Genomic DNA, 12,123 nt, shown 5'->3' on the forward strand with positions numbered 1-12,123 from the left:
AAAAAAGTAAAGTTGCATAAAATATAGCAATAACATATACCTTGTCAGAAAATACTCTGATTTTAACTTGGAGAAGGCAAGTGATTAATTACTTGGTAAGCAATTCATTTTATGACTGAGCTATAACCAATAGATTTATCCTTAGTTTAGATAGCAATATTGTCATTTATGTCAGTACAGATCTAAGAAATACGTTGGAAAACAATGCAAATTATTAAAAGGGTATTGCTTCCATTTTGAGGTCCTCTATGAACAAAAAAATTGTCAAAAATGCTGAGTACTCAATTCCCATGCACACTGGAATTAAACGAGGGGGGGGGAGAGAAAGAGGCAGGACACAAAAAATATCTAACTAGCCTATTTAGCAGGAAATTATTTTCTCTTTCAGATAGATATATACAATAATATGTTATACCAGTGGTCACCAAACAGCTGATTGCGATCGACTGGTTGATCCTGGAGACTCAGTGTCACTCTGAGGCTGGGGGACTGATCCCCACCCCCCAGCCCAGCAGGTGGGGAGAAAAGGGTCAGTGGCCAGATTGAGGCCCCCACAGTGAAGGAGGGAGTGGAGCAGATGCAGGAGCAAGGAGCGGTGAGGTAAGTGAGGCCCCAGGGGACAGGGGAAACTGAGCTGAGGGGAATGGGGGAGTGTACCCTGGGAGGGCACAGAGGGTGTGTGCCCCCACATCTGCACACAGGGCCATGCCAGGCTCTTCCTGGAGGGGGCTGGACCACACTCTGCTCAGGGTGGGTGACAGTGCTGGGGACAGGGGTGGAGTTGAGTGACTGCAGCCCTCCTCCCAGCACTGCTGCCCACCCCAAGCATAGCTGGGCACAGCCCCCTCCCCCCCAAAAGGGAAAGAGCCAAGCATGGCTCTGGCCCCAGCCCAAAATGGCAGTCTGAGCCCCGATCTGTACACTGGGGAGCTCCTGCCACTGGAGCCCCCAGCCCAGTACTGCATTCGGAAGCGGCCCACTACCACGTGCATCCCACCACCAGGTAGGCAGGGGACCAGGCTCAGCCCAGCAGCGGGAGCACCGCTGCACGCGGCCCTGGACGAGCCAGCTGTCCCAGCACTGGGCCCAGCATGGGCCTGACACCAGTACCTCCCACTGCCGGGTGGCCAGGAGATGAGGTGGGAAGTGGTAGATGGGGGTGGGGACAGTAATATGCCTGTGCCCTGCCTCTGGCCCCTCACTTGCAAGCCCCTGCCCTGGGTGTTGGGTGGGGCAAGCAGGAGGTGGCGTGGCAGCGCAGTAGATCCTGAGTTGCCCCTTTATTTCAAAAAGTGATCTTCACCTTAAAAAGGCTGGAGACCACTGTGTTATACAGATTATTGCAGAAGCAATGCTAAAAGCTAACAATAGCAATCATGGTCAAATATTGTATAATCTAGTTCTCAGAGTTGTTACAGCACTAGTTTGGTTTCAACATGTATTGCAGCATATTTATTTAGAAAAAATACAGATTACGATACCTGCAATTGAAATTTTAACTTTACGCACGCACACACACCCCTGCAATTTTTTTAAACACATATGACACTGCAAGCTTGCTGTGGACAGAGTAACAAACAATCATATTTGCTATTTCAAATGAGACTGCACTCAGCTTAAGTGCACAGCCTCAGGATTGGCAAAAGGCTCTGCACTTCCATAGAATATGCAACTGTAAAAGCTTTGGACATTTGTACATGACATGGGCGTTTAATTCTCCCTAAATTGAAGCGGTGTTTTAAAAAAAACACCGCTTCAATTTAGGGCAAAGTAAACCCCCTGTGTCATGTACACCCCAGTTGGAGCCCGATCCTTACCTGCCTCTCCAGTGGTGGGAAGGGGTGAGTGAGCTGCTGGCAGGAAGAGTGGTCCCTGTGCTGCAGGTGGTGGGGGAAGGGGGGCTGGTGCTTCCCTCCACAGCATCAGCAGGCCACCCCCTAGGCGGCACCCGCCTCAGGCAGTCCCTGGGGGCACCACAGCCACAGAGGGAAGCACTGGGTCCCCGCACAGCTCAGGCAGGCAGGCAGGCTGCGGGAGGGGGCAGAGGTGAAGATCAGGCTTGCCACTTTTTTTTTTTTTTTGTTCGTTTTCCTTCTGTGGAGCCTAGCCTGCCATTCTGGGCTGCTACCAGGCTGCCTGCACGGTCTGCTTGCAAAGCCCCTGAGCCACGCAGAGCCCTGGTGCTTCCCTCCACAACTGTTGAGTAGGAAACAAACTCCTCAGAGGTGTTTTACTTTACAGTGCCCCAAAGTCATCTGCTGTGCCCCACAGTCATTAAAGGCACATTATGAAACCAAATGTGCTACAGTGGCTGGAATTAATGCGCAATACACCACCAAATGTGCAAACAGCAATGCTATTAAAGGCATTTAACCCACTTTAAAGTATCATCTACCAATGCCCTTAGTGTAGGCAGTGCTCTTTAGGCACACTGTGCTGTCATTGTTGCAATATTAGCAGCCCTAAAACTAAATGGCTCCAGTCTTTTTCAAGGATTCAAACAGCATCTCCAAAACTGATTGTAAAAAGCCTTGAAGGGACCTGGTCAGCTTCAGGGCTGCAATGTTCACAATGCTGTCAATGCTGGGGTATTAAAAGCCCCATATCTGACTAGCTCTCCTCATTTTCAAGGCTTCTAATATTAGCCCTCTGACCACTTCCTTCCTTTCCTTATTTGCAGAGCAGTTAAACTACCTACAAGTAGTTACAAAGTAGACAGTTACAACTGGTATGCACCAGGGTACAATTAATTTACAAAGCAGACCGCACAGCATCTTTCACTTAAAGTACATGCAGGGTGCCCTTGTTGCGAAGAAGACTAGCAGCTTGCTGGGCTGCATTAGTACAAGCACTGCCAGCAGACCAAGGGAAGTGATTCTTCCCCTCTATTCAGCACTGGTGAGGTCGCATCTCGAGTCCTGTGTCCACTACAGAAAGGATGCGGAAAAATTGAAGAATCCAGCTGAGGGCACCAAAAATTAGAGGTGCACCAATACATCCGTCCAATATCAGATCGGCACCAATATAAAGAAAATTTAATATATCACAAATTGGCCATATCAAACTGATAAATGGCCTGTGCGTGCATGCAGCCGCAGTGCAGCACAGGCAGGAGGAGCATAGCCCGGCAGCACAGAGAGCTACCTCCAGCTGGTAAGTCGGGGGCACGGGGGGGGGGGCATGGAGGGGCAGATCAAAGTACCTGGGGAAAGGGAAGAACGGGGCTGGAGCTGGTGCAAGGACTGGGACAAGCACTGCCCAGCCGGGGTAGGGTGGGCATGTGTGAGGGGGAATGTGCCCCCGGATCTGTGTGGGGTGGGCTGGGGCCAGGGCTGCACTAAGCTCTTCCTGGCAGCGCGGCGCTCAGAAGGGGTTATGGGGGGCCCTGCTGCAGTCACAAATTCGCCATAGCCCTCCTCCCAGCGCTTCAGCCGCGTGGCCCAGCACAGCCCCGCCCCACCATGAAGAGTCTGGCGCAGCCCCAGGCCACCCCATGCAAATCCAGGGACACACACCATCTGCACCCCCCCCCACACTCCTTCCCTTCCCCCTCCACCCTCACCAGACTTACCAGCTGTAGGCAGCTCTCCAAGCTGCCACACTGGTACCAAAAGTTGGATCAGTTTCAGCTAGCTGATATGCCTTCTTAAAAAAATCAGCTATTGGTATCGGCCACAAAAATCTCTATTGGTTCACCCCTACCAAAAAGGGTTAGAAGGCTGGGGCACATGACTTCTGAACAGAGGCTGAGGAAACAGGGCTTATTTAGTTAGGAGAAGAGAAGACTGAAGGGGGATTTAATAGCAACCTTCAACTACCTGAAGAGGGGTTCCAAAGAGGATGGAGCTGGACTTTTCTCAGTGGTGGCAGATGACAAAACAAGGAGCAATGGTCTCAAGTTGCAGCAAGAGAAGTTTAGGTTAGATTAAGAAAAACTCTCACAAAAGTTGTAGTAAAACACTGGAACAGGTTACCCAGAGAGGCTGTGAAAACTCCATCCTCAGAGATTTTTAAGACCCGAGTAAACAAAAGCCTTGGCTGGGATGATCTAGTTGGGGATGGTCCTTCAATGAGCAGGGAGTTGGACTAGATGACGTCTTGAGGTTCCTTCAAACTAGAGGTGCACCAATACATAGGTCCATATCGTATTGGCACCGATAAGAGGAAAAGTGACATTATCACTAATCAGCTTTTTTAAGTCGAGTGGCCAACAATGTTGTTGATAAATGCTGCATGTATATACACAGCGGCAGCACGCACACAGCCAGGAGTGCAACCTAGCAGCTTGAAGTCCAGCATCCGGCTGGTAAGTCTGTTGGAGAGAAGAGGCATGGGGGAAGGAATGAGCATGGGGGGGGGCAGGGCAGGGCAGATTGAGGCCCCCATGGTGAGGGAGGGAAGGAGTGGGGCTGGGGCACGGGGTGAAGGCAGGCTATTACAGGGCGCTTGGGGCCAGGGCCACTCCAGCCTCTTCCCAATGGCTGCAATCAGGCTGGGTGGGACGGGCAGCAGTGGCACTGGAAAAGGGGGCTCCAGGGTGGGGGCTATAGCCACCCCAATATTCACCATAGCCCCCTTCCAGCATTGCTGCTGCCTGCCCTACCCCACCCAGCCCAGCCTGAGCACAGCTGCCAGGAAGAGACTGGAGCAGCCCCAAGTGACTGGTGGCAGCCTATCCTTGGCCTGCACACAGGTATGGGGGGCACATGCTCCCCATACCTCCCCCAGGGGCGCACACAGCAGCAGGAGCCTCCATGCCCCCTGGACAAGCCGTGGCTCGGTCCCACAAGCCGCCCCACCCCAGCTGCGCAGCACCTGCTTCAGCCCCTGCCACGCCCCTTCCTCCCCAACAGACTTACCAGCCAACACTGCTCTCCATGCTACCAGGCTTCACATCAGCAATTCAATCAGTATCAACCAACATGGCTGGTCAATAATTGGCCATCAGTAACAGCTCAAGGAAAACTTTATCAGTTCACCCCTACTTCCAACCCTAATTTTCTATGATTCCTTCTCAGCACCTTCCATGTTAATATTTGAAAGCATTCTCTCGAGCAACTATTTTTAATCTGAAATAAATGATACCATAGTGTTAAAAAAAAACAGGATGACATTACAAATATGCATGCATGTAGTCAGATACCTCGTCCCTAAGAATAGCCAGCACCAGAAGCTTCCTACCAAGCGTAAAACTCTTGATATATTGGAGGTGCAAGATTATCCTTCTCAAAATCTTTACTGTTTGCAACAGATGTTCATCTTCACTGTTCAACTAATTTAGCCAGTACAAAAATAAAATTCATCTGCCTAGATACAATATGAGGTAGTACACCGTTGGACAGCTGGTTTTAATGACGTGTGTTTGTGACCAACCTACTAACTTTATCCCAAATTTCTGAAAGAACATCTGGTCCTGGCGAATTAAGTGATAGCAAGGCATATTTAAACAGCCTTCAGCCTATTCCTAAGAATTTTAGTTTATTATAAATGCCACCACACAAACATGGCAGTATGGGGAGCAGCCTCCTTGTAGGCCATAGACGGGAAAGAGTATATTCTATGGTTATTACCATTTCAATATTTAGGAATAATGAGAAGTCCTGGTGAAGTATAAAATATGATCTATACCAGTGTTTCTCAACCCAAAAGTGTGTTGCAGGAATACATGAAAGGGTCACGAACAAACTTTAAAAATGGATCAACAAGCTTTAAAAATGAATTATTCTTTAAAGGAGAAAAATGTGGAAAACCATGACTTTCCCCTTGCAGGCTGGCAGAGTTCCAGCCTGCAAGGGGCTGAGTGGGGCCCCCCTGCCCCATACACTGGGGGCTGGGAGTGAGGGGCACTGGGTCGGGACTGCCATCCATATTTACAAATGGGTCCTGTTACAAAAAAGGCTGAGAACCACAGGTCTATTCTAACTAGCCTTACCAGCGGAATCCAAAATCCAAAACTTTGAGTATAGCCACATTTTCTCATTGCAGCAAAACCCGTTGTCTGCTGGCAAAACAGCACCAGCTCTCCCAACAACAAGCAGCTTTTGCCACTATCCAACAGCACACAGGAAATGGACTAAGAGATGCCCGAACCTTCTGCCAGCTCCCACGGTGCCTCAAACAGCACTGCCTTCCCAGGGTGCACTTTGTGTTCTGCCAGCACAGTGTTCCAGGAGCAGAGCTGCCACAACCGACACATACGAGCACATGCTCTGAAAGCTGCTGTCTCCTTCCCAGACTTCTACTGGCAGAAGCAGCCTGGCATAGATAAGGTCTAAGGCTAAGTCTCTGACTAATTATTATTTGTCCAGAGCAGCGCTTAAGAGATCTATTCAAGGGCCAGGAACCCCCAGTGCTAGGAGCACAACGAACAACATCTGCTGAAGATGCTTGTCACTGACTTACATTATATTCTTAAAACTTAATTTTTTTAAAGGAACAGCAATTAAAAACCAATTAGATTTGATATAAAATCAATTGCATAGCTAACAGATAACCACGTTTTACTAGCTACATGATTAACAAAAGCCAGTAACACTTTTCAAGCACATGCGAGTACCAGCAAGAACAATCTAAAATAAATACAACACTTTCTCAAAACATCTCTCTCTAAACATCGTAACATACAAACTAGGTAGCTTTGAAAGATGGTATAATAGTACTGCTAGGTCCTTTCCTCCCTGAAGCAGTAAGTGACCGTTCTAAAACTAGCCAGTATTACCCAGACAGCATCAGAACAACAATCTACTTTTTAAACTGCAGTGACATCATCACAGTATGTAATACCTATCACTGATTAAAGAACAGATAGTGATCAATAGTTACTAGTAAAACCATGAACAATGAAATAATCTTCTGCCATTATGACAGGAAATGCCTCTTGATATTATGGCTCGTTACAGGATCACTGGAACAGACCTCATAAGAGCAAAGTATTAGTCTCAGCTCTACCACTCAGTGACCTCAGGCAAGTTACTTCACTTTTGTGCCTCATTTTTTCCCCATCGGGTAATGCTACTTCCCTCCTTTGTAAAACAGTTTCAGATCTACCCATGAAAAGTACCATGCAAGATGCAAAAGCAATCCTAGAACGATCATTAGACACTTTGGTAACTCTGCCTGAGATGCAATACTATCTCCGACCCAAACACTTCACTCCCTGCTCAAGGAAAAGTGTCTCAGTAGAAACCGTCTACTTAAACAAATATTACATTCAAAATAAAGTGCCACAGAAGACAACCTCTAGATTAAAAAAACCTATCATGTGAGCAAATGGGCTGTGGTTTACCAATTCTAGAAAGGGATAAGCAATATTGGATGGCCACCTTGCCCTGCCTAACCCCTACAGCTGGTCACAAGCCAACCAGGTTTTGAAGATTTATCCTTGCAGATGCCAAGAGCAAAATGTACATTTAGTGCCGTTAAGATGCCCCAGAGCCGATCCACACACAACACAGAATCAAAGCGACTCGGTATGCTTCGATCCGGTCTTCCGTCGTTTCGATGCAAAGCCACACAAGGAAATCAGCACAAGCTAAATCAGGCCACGGCGCTTCGAAACAGAAGCGCCTGCGCCGCTGCCCGCGCTGCTGCCGCTCAGAGGGCGCCTCTCGTCGGCTGCCAGGAGATCCAGCTGAACAGCGACACCTTTGCCCTGGAGCATCCCAGAGCGACGCAAACGGACAGATCAGGCCCATGGCCGTGCCGGGTCCCCCACCGCGTGGCTAGAAGCAGCCCCGCTACGGCATCCAAAAGTTTTAAGAAAAAAAGAGATGGAGGGAAATGGGAATGCAACAGCTGGGCCCGTTCACGCCCCGGGCGCCTAGGGCAGGCCGGCGCGACTGCTCCGGCATGAGGGCCCTGCCTGGCTGGACGAGAGGTGCCTCTGGGGTTCGTGGGACTGAGCGGCACCACAACCCCCCCCCCACGCCCCCAATGGCACCGGCCGCGGGGCGGGGCGGGGCTGGGCGCGTCCGGCCACGGACCGCCCGCGTTTTGCTTATGTGCTCCCCGCCTCAGCCCTCGGGGCCGCCTCCAAGCGTGCGGCGGCGCCCCTGGCATCGCCGCCCCGGGACGCGGTGGGACAGGCCGCCCCGCTACGCTGCCATGTTAGTGCCGGGGGGAGCTCCTGCTCCCGCCGCCACCCCCGCACGGCCAGGCCCCGCACCCACCTGTCAGAGCAGCCGGGGCGGGGCGGGGCGGGCAGAGGCGGCGGCCGGCAGCCCCGAGACACCGACAACAACCCGCTCGCGTGAGGGACTCGCGGCTCCACTTCCGGCCTGGGCGGAAACGCCGCTCCCCTTCCTTCCTCCCGCCCGCACCACAGAGAGGAGGAAGAGCCGCGCAGAGCGTCCCCCGCGGGGGGGAGGGGCGGGCACGTGACAGGGGCAGCACGTGGCGAAGCTGCCGCGACTCCACTTCCGGTCACCAGCGGAAGTGTTGCTCCGCCTCCTCTCCCGCCCCCCAGCCCCGCGCGTGCGCAGAGCCTGTCCACGCCTGAACTGGTCGGTCCTGGCCACCGCGAGGCGCAGGTCTCGCAGTCAGCTTTACCACGTCTTAAATATGAAATCATCCTATTGGAAGCTCCAAATGATTGTGTTTGCTGAAAAAACCTATCGTACACTGGATATTTTTTGTTCAGGCTGGATTATATAGAAATACTCCAGAAGGGAAAATGATAGCAAAACAGGGATGAAATGCCCTTTCCGTGAAATTAATTGCTTTTGTTTCCATGTCAGTCATTTTTCAGTGTGAATCATTTTCTGCCTGAATGCAAATCAGAATGTGAATTTCCTGCAGGAAAATTGAACATCTCATTATTAGTTTTGGTCCTTAAATGAGACAAAAGATTGAAAATGTCGTGACAAAAACCAAGCAGATCATTACGGAAATAAGTCTTAAGGGGATTGCAAAGAAGATTTTTTCCAACTGAGTGGGTCTAACGAAAGATGTCACATTTACCCAAAGAACCTTGTCCACCAAATAAGCTGTCTTGTTGACTGTATTACTCGCCGCCAGTGGGTCAGGATTGGAGCATTTCTAGGCAAGCAGCCATCAGAAAGTGCTGACTGGAAACACAAAAGTCAGCTACAGTTCCCTGTGAATGACCTCAGAGTTTGCATCTGCTACATCAATTTGCTGCCTCAAAATTATCGTACATTTTGAACATTTTTGCTATTACTGATTGTACATCATACAAGGGTTGAAATTATTGTACAAATATGATAATTGTTGTACACATAGCAACACTGCCACGTGTTGTCGAGTTGGCACTTGCGTGGGGCTTCAAGATGACGCCTAAAGTACACACGCCTCACAGAGCCAAAGTTACCATCAGCCCGTGCTCAAGAGGAAGTGCTTGCTCCCATCTCTGCCTGAAGCAGCATCCGAGCACCCAACTGAGATGCACCAAGTGCAGTCCAAAGGGATTTCTCCAAGGGGGCACCACCAGCTCACAAGAAAACAGCTCCCCAGGGATGGAGAATTTGTCACTGTTATGGGAGCCACAGATGTGACACCTGCCACTTTCATCATTGTGAACACAAGGGTCACGCTGACCTTGTGTGTTGGCAGACACTGAAGCCATGCAGAAGGAAGGCAGGTACACCCCTGGTAGCCACAAGTACTATTGCAGGTCCAAATCAAGCGTCAGGCTGTGGACGCTGGCAGAAGTGTGTGCTACTGGGTTTGCCAACAGTGTGAAAATGCTGCCCCTCCAGAAAATTTGTGTGTCAAAATCCAAATTTGTCTTAATTTCAGAAGAGACATACAAATTCCTATCGCCTCAGAACTGCTCTCCTGTTGTCCTGTGTAAAATAAGACTTGTCAAATACAAAAAACAGTTGACTTGAAGGAACCCAGGAAGGACTGAAGTCCTCCACCTCCGTATTGCAAGCTTGCTAAGAGGACAGCAAGCTTGCTAAGTGGAGAATAGTTCAAAGCATTGGGCATCAGATTAACAGAAGCGCAAAGAGATTCAACAGACACCATTCAAGATGGCCTAAAGGATTTCAGCAATGTTTTTGAAGGGCTACATGTGTACGAGAGCTTTCTTATTTACTGTAGCTGCTCTGTCACAATAGTCTTTAGTGCAGCTTTAGTTCAGATCTCATCTTAAGCTTCACCGCCCCACAGTCACTGGATCGTCCTCCAGCTTCTTTAAACAATCTCACATAAGTAATTTCTTCAGCCCACCAGTAAAAAAATCATATGTGAGGTTACATATGAACAGTTTTTTGCCTTTTAACTCCCAACCCCTGACTCCTTACACTTTGTATCAGGGTGGGATATCTTCTCTTTTCCATGTGGCATCCCCAATTCTTTCTCTTTGATGGTCTCTTTGTGTTATTTACCTCAAGGTTGACACCTTTACTGTGGGATGCTGATACTGTTATTGCCACTGCCTCCATGTCCTGCTGCTACTCCTGCTGTTGCAGCTGTTGAGGCTGGCTCTCAGTGGGAGTCAGGCTCTTCTCTGTTCCTTTCAGTGATGCTGCTCTTGTGTCCTTCAGCTTCTGCTAACTGACTAGTACTTTGGGTATGCTTTCTACCTCTTGCCCTTTTGGTCTCTGTTCCCACCCCCTTGGAACTGAATTGATTAGTAAGTAGGACCTCCTGCCTTCCTGTCAGCTTTCCTACCCCTGTGAGCCCATAAAGGGTTTTCTCCTGGCCTTGCCCTCTTTTAAGTAGTCCCACAAGGGGCTGCTGTCCATTAGTTCCTGTCACTGAAGCTCAGTTTCTCCCCTCACTCCTAGAAGGGTTCTCCCCCAGGTTGGGGGGAAGCATCTGTTTATACCTATGAGTAACTTAGTCCCGAGCCTCCATGACCCCCACCTTTAAAGTAACCACCCCCAATTCTTCTGAATGGTCTACCTTTTATCTTTGGGGTCTGGCCATCTGTCTTCTTGTAAGATCTGCATTCTCCCATCTCTGAGCTCATCACTCTCGAATTGGACGTGAGCTCTTTCTGGTCTCTCAGAGTTCAACCTGCCTCTTTCTGGCATTTCTTTTCTCTGTATCAGGACCTTCTCCTCCTCTACTGTTTCTGCAGCTCCTATTCTGGTGGTGTTGCTACTACTACTACCTTTTGTCATTGCTGTGTCTGTTGCCATCACCTCTTTGCCTTTCTGCTGTTCCTTCTGCAGCCATACCTGAGGTTGGTTCATGATGATGTCTGTGAGTTCCTCAGTTGCCTTCAGGAGTGCTGCCTCTGCAGCCTGTCCCACCATACATGCAACATTGCCATGAGCTCTTTCCCATCCTGTGGTTTCACCCTGCAGGTGCAGTTTTGGTGAAGACTACTTTCCCCCTGCTCCTTTTCAGGGCTTGGTTTTTACACACATGTACCATTTTGTCTGCCTCTCCCAGATTTTCCAGAGCTGTGGTCATACTCTTCTGGATCCTTTCCAGCTCCTCTTCAAGCCTGCTGGTCATTTCTTCCGGTGCCTTTTTGGTTCGTTCTGACTGGTTGCTCTCAATCCCCAACTCCACTGGCTCCAGTGCAAGGTGCCTGAGATCTTGCATAGGCCTCTCGCTCACCTGGGTAAGCTGACTATAAGTGCATTACAGACAAAGTACTAAAGATACATCCAGAGCAGATTCCAGGCATAAACCGATTCTTTGCTATTCTTGCTGAAAAGACGATTTTTGCTGAAGTGGACTTGGCAGTAGCATATCAACAACTCCTTGTGGATGCTCAAGCTTCTGGTGCATGGACAATATTACCTACCAAGGAGCATTCTGAGTGAGGCACCTACAATTTGGAGTCAGCATTGTTCTAGGAATTTTTAAATGTTTGTACCACAGTTTGACAATGTCCTTATCAGAACAGAGTCCATGCAAGAATTAGCTGTTTGACTGCAAGAAGCATTAGGCCGCATCACCAATGCTAGCATAAAAATCCAAGAAAAAGAAGCATGATTTTGGAGCAACCAACAATACATTCTGGAAATCTGAGTTAACACAAATGGAATTCACCAAACTAATGCAAAAACAGAAACAATTCATAGAGCTCCAATGGCTAAGAACAAGCAGAACCTGAAAGCTTTCCTGGGGTTGCTTAACTTTTACTGTTACATTTAAAAGACTGGGCACAGTGGCTGAGCCTTTACATCATCTAAAGGACAA

General features: G+C 49.2%; 1 protein-coding gene across 2 annotated transcripts in view; it reads right to left on the reverse strand.

Moving 5' to 3' along the window:
• The window catches only part of WDR37 (WD repeat domain 37), an 80,599-nt gene extending 72,264 nt beyond the window's left edge, over positions 1-8,335 (reverse strand). For both annotated transcript variants that reach the window (XM_006258222.4, XM_014609097.3), the window contains exon 1: positions 8,169-8,335. The gene's annotated coding sequence lies outside the window, so the exon portion shown is untranslated. The remainder of the gene's footprint in view (positions 1-8,168) is intronic.
• Between the last annotated feature and the right edge of the window lie 3,788 nt (positions 8,336-12,123).

This window comes from Alligator mississippiensis, chromosome 5 (assembly GCF_030867095.1).
Source record: "Alligator mississippiensis isolate rAllMis1 chromosome 5, rAllMis1, whole genome shotgun sequence".
NCBI lineage: Eukaryota > Metazoa > Chordata > Crocodylia > Alligatoridae > Alligator > Alligator mississippiensis.